Source organism: Ochlerotatus camptorhynchus, unplaced genomic scaffold, assembly GCF_037179485.1.
Source record: "Ochlerotatus camptorhynchus isolate MF236.1 unplaced genomic scaffold, CSIRO-AGI_Acam_v1.1 ptg000282l, whole genome shotgun sequence".
Lineage (NCBI taxonomy): Eukaryota > Metazoa > Arthropoda > Insecta > Diptera > Culicidae > Ochlerotatus > Ochlerotatus camptorhynchus.
In genome coordinates, this window is record NW_027040771.1 from 3155947 (window position 1) to 3161558 (window position 5612).

Here is a 5612-nt window from a genome sequence, read left to right on the forward strand (position 1 = left end):
AAACTAAATCAAATGCGCCCTTAATATCCAAAAAGACTGAAACCAAGTGCTCCTTGTGCGTAAAGGCCAGCTGAATATCAGATGAAAGCAACGCTTGATCCTTTTCTTTTTTGGAAACCGGATTTTTTTCTAATAATTTCCTCAGGCAAGATAACATAGAGATCGGACGGTAAGAATTGTGATCAGACGCTGGTTTCCCAGGCTTTTGCATAGCTATATTTTAGCCTGTCTCCATGCTGGAGGATCTATATTCAATTTCATAAAAGAATTATACATGTTAAGTAATCGTCTTTGAGCGATATCGGAGAGGTTTTTTAGAAGGTCGAATTTGATCATATCCCAAGTAACAATTTTGGTTTTATGAGGGTTCTGTAGACCATGATTTGGACTTGTAGAATGCTATAAAACCTCTATAAAGCTTGCAATGTTACTTGGGATCGCTTCCCGGAGTAGTTATTTGATGAAAGAAGTGCCATCATGTCTTTCGTGTCTACGGTAATCTTTAAAGGCATCGAATTTCTCAAGATACAACTTTGTGCATTCGTCATCCCATTCAGGGGTGGCGGGACTTTTTTTGAATGGTGCACTTGAAACACGTCGTTTCTGAGTTTTTAATCTACTAGATCAGTTCGGTAAAGAAACGATACTCTTCCAGTGGTGGTAGAGAGTTACTAAGAGTTACCACCGATGCAAATTTTTGCCAATGAATGTTCTTCATGAGGTCAAAAGGAATTTGAACTGACTGATCTGTTTCTTGACGACCACTTTTGATTGAAATGGTAATTGGTAAGTGATCACTACCATGGGGATCATTGATTACCTTCCACAGACAATCTAATGATAGTGAGTTAGAGCACACAGATATGTCAAGATGGCTCTCCCGTGAAGGAGGTTTTGCTATTCGTGTTGCTACACCAGTGTTTAAGATAGTCAAGTTTAAATCGTCTCACAAATCAAAAAATATCCACTCTATTGTCATCATATGATTCGCCCCAGCCAGTACCATGTGAGTTCATATCGCCAAATATTAGAACTGGAGATGGGAGAATAGTTACTGAACTCCAAAGCTGACGGCGGTTTATGGAAGTCCTTGGAGGTACATACACTGAAACTATGAAAAGATCTTTGCTCTTCACATCTATTTGACAGCATGAGCTTGAGCTTGAGCTTGATTGACCGCCCACGGTTGCTTTTCTGTTATTGCCAGATCAGCTGTAATCAAGGTTGCAAAGACTCATTTCAGCTAAAACAATGTTTTTCTAAATTATGAAATAATTAGATGCCATGATCAAATTTTGAATTGGTAGGATACAAGAAGAGGTTGCAAAGAATGTGTTTGACATATTAAACCTGTTTATTTCACTTCATGAGAGTCACAATCAGCGATTTTTCACAAACTCACTCACTCATTCACTCACTCACTCAGCGATCAGCAAATCGCTGATTGTGACTCATAGAAAGCAACATTTACAGGTTTTATGTTTCCAACGCATACTTTGTAACCTCTTCTTGTAAGTTACAAGTAAAACATGCCATCATACCATCTTTTGGTTTTATTATTCCGAAAAACATTATTTTAGCTGAAATGAGTCTTTGCAACCTTGGCTGTAATTACACAGAGAACCAATAGACGATGCTTGGGACTAGCAATCATCCTCAATGTGTAAAAACTGGTGATCTTAAATTGGGCAATACCAGCGCCGGCCGCGCCCGAACACAGGTCAAGAAAGGAATGGGAAGGATTGTGTAGACATGACACTCGCTTTGATGGAAGCCGAGAACACCTCTGCACTTCCACGAGGAATCACTGGGATGTTGGATAAGTTGGGTTGGGTTTGCAGCAGGGTTCGTTTTGGTAAACGATAAGCTGATTTGATGTCCTAACGATCATATAACGCGAAGGAGCTTGGGACTAAACCCACGGTCTTCTGCTCAGTAAGCAAAAACGTTTGCCACTAGGCAGACGAGCACCTTTTTAATCACCGGGTTTCTGTTATTACCATGTAGTCATATTAACAAATAAAACGATTGACGAATCTTGAATGTGGATGGGCCTGAGATTAGACTCATGATGTTCTGCTTAGTAAGCAAAAACGGTTGCTCTAAGGCCACCGAGCCCCTCATATCACATAATACCGCTGCTCAAATTTTTGTATCCATTCAAACCCGGAATCAACGACAACAACGAGTTTCGCAAAATACACGATACACGAGCGATTTTACCATAAATCTCTTTGATATGTAAGGACCTGGAACCGCGTTTTCCGCCCAGTAAGCAGGCCACTGTAACCGACGATCTTTCAAATCCGAAAACTAAAAACTACGAAAAAGTACTTAGGCCTTCATTAAGTTCCACTTTCACGCGACGTTCAATGTGTCAATTTGCTCTTTACGTATTGTTCAGGCTATAAATAGGCCCTTTTCAAAAGTTACGCGATAAATACGCACAATCGTCGCTTACCTCGCAAAACTGGTTCCAAACGACAACAAAGGCATAAGCACCTACTGAAACCTGGCCGTAGGCCTATGCTAGACCGTATAGCATAACGACCTTCTTCCACTAGCAGGCCTGTTTCTGTTTGCACAGACAGTCCCACTAGTTTCCGATACATTTATAGGGGATAGTAGGAGATTAAAAGAATGGAGAAGAGTTATAGAGGTTTTTTGTTGTTGTTTTGCTGAAAATAGAGAAACAGAACTATACGAAATTACACCTGCTGAAAAAAAGATAAGTCTATTATTTTGGTTAGTGATCGTTTGGATTTAAGTCACCCCACGTTGTGTTTAGGTTAGTTTAAATAAATAATACTATATAGTCATATAAATCACCACAGCTCATTATCTTCAGCGTTATCGGTTTTTGTTTCTGGATCTTTAGTTGCCTCTGTGATATACTTACTGGCGGCATACTATTTTGGGAGTGTATATGAGCGTGTACCATGTACGGTAGCTCATCTCTCATCGTGATGGTGGGACATAGTAGATAAATTAGAGAGAAAACAAGGAGGTATTAGTATTAGTTATATGTAAACAAATAAAACAAAAGAAGAGATGAGGAAAGAAGAGCAGAAAAATAAAAAGGGGATAAAGTAGATAACAAAGAAAAGAAACGTATGCAGATTATTAGAAAAGGCATTATCCGAGACCTCAATCAAATGTCACTCCCGCCGAGATCTCAGCGAAACCCTCCCCACCGAGACTCGCACAGCCGAGCTCGGTAGAAAAAACTAAGTGTGTAGATAGATTAGTAGGAAAATAAATAAAACTACTTTATGACTCAAAGTGCAATGAATGAACGTTAGTTTCGGGATCATTTCAGTGTTAGAGTTATGTTAGTTTTGATCCGTAATCAGCCCTGCCGGCCCCTCCAACATTAGTTGCAGGCAGTGGTTGTTAGATAATGCGGCACTGTAACTACTACTATTTTAGAGGTATGATTCGTCAAGTTTATACAACTCAATGTTTCAATTGAGGCAAACTATCTATCTTACAATTACAAAAGTAAACCTAAACTTACAATCATCAATCGACGGGCACCATATGGTGCATTTTCTCACCATGAACCTATCATTTCCAGCCTATCTGAACTATTTAATAAATGGAAGCCATAACATGGGTTACGCTCCCCCTAAGCGGGCCCTCCGCATCCTGTCTCTGTCTCATATCAAATACAAAATGCCAATGGTATGAATGTATCTATATATAACTTGGAAATGACGTACAATCAAATAAACCCCCTTAACCCACTCACTTGGTCAGGCTTCAGAATCGTCCAGTGGGCAGTGCGCTCTACACTCCAAGTTACCTTTTTTTTCAAATTTACCGCAAATTTGATATTTTACCCATTGAGTGTTGATTAGTCACAATGAAACATTGTGACAGAAGTTGAGGTTATATGGTCCTATTTAGGATTATATCTGATAAATCCAAATCTGGCCAACGCCCACCCTAAACCTAAACCTGTACTAATCCACCTGAAATGACTAACGAATGGAAGACTTTGACTACCCAGCCATGCAATAGTCTCATTCCGTGCCTTATGGCAACTTGATGATTCTATTGCGCTCATCTTCTGGCACCACCCAGGGGAGACTTGGTCCTGTACCCAATGCTTAACTTATCTCCATTCCACTCAGCTACTCGCAATTTCTTGTGATATAGTGGGCGGAATATTATTATATGAGACAATTCAATGCAGACGTCTTTCCAAATTTGGCAGATCGACAGGTAATCGGTGAGATACCACGATAGTTGCTATTCAACAACTCGACAGCGTCCCATCGTCAACGCCTGCTATGAGAATTTCCCATTGCAGACGCCAACGAAATGACGTCATCGAGCTATCGATCAACTGCTCTGGTTATCGCCTGGTACCTTATAGCACGATGCTAGGAGGCGAACCGGAAGAATCGATGAGCTACCTTCCCCCTTTGCTCTTCACATCTATTTGACAAGCGATAAATTCAATGCCTGAAGTTGTTGGGATTGAGATTCTATAGAAGGTACGCAAAAAGTACGTCACCATATGAATCATCTCGCTCCAGGCGGATACTATTACAATCGTGGACGTTTTGTTCATCTTCAGAAGAAATCCATGTTTCACAGAGTGCAAATATATCACGATCAGAATTGTGAATCAAATACTTGAACGAGTCTAATTTACTACGACAGTTCCATTGTAATCCAGTGATCATATCTTGATCCTCACTCGACGAATTATCCATCGAAAGATATGAGTTCAGCAATGCGGGGCCGTGATACAATAACTGGCTTAAAGTAGTTTGCGACTGTAGGAACAAGCAGGTCATGTCTTCTTCTTCTTCTTCTTCTTCTTCTTCTTCTTCTTCGCATTTCAAGCTTATTGCATATCGCATATTAGCTTATTGCGGGCTCTCAATTTAGTGTTCTAGATGCACTTCCACAGTTATTAATTGAGAGCTTTCGATGCCTGTACCATTTTTGCATTGGTATAATTGTGTAGCAAGTCCAATCATACTTCTATGCCCAGGAAAGTCGAGAAATTTTCCAACCCGAAAAATTCCTAGACCGGACCGGGAATCGAACCCAGCCACCTCCAGCATGGTCTTGCTTTGTAGCTGTGCCTTTGCCGACTGCCCTAAGGTAGGCCCAGGTAGGCAGGTCATGTCTACCCTAGTTATTTCATGTCTGTTCTAGGACCTACACATTAATGCAATTCAATGTACCTACTTAATTTTTGATTTTTTAAATATAAATTAAAAAGGTAACTTTTCTACACCGTTTTCAGCCCGGGCAAGACGAGCACCCATATCAGATTGAAAGTTTTTACAAACTTTAAAGTGACAATTCATTATTGCAAAATCTTATAACAAATATAGGATTTTTTTGATCACCATATTTTCATCAATTTCATGGCAGTTCTGAATATTTTGAAATCATTTTTGGAACGTACCATTTTAAGATGATCGTGGAAAGGTACGTATTTCCTTTTTTTAACGTAAGAGTTTTGATGTAAACTTGAAGGCTGCTCATCTTGCCCCAGGTGGCGATCTTACCCCGTCTACCCCTACACCTCAGGGTTCCCCTTCTGGAAGGCTCGTAAAAACAACCACCAGTCCTACCCGGGCTGCAAT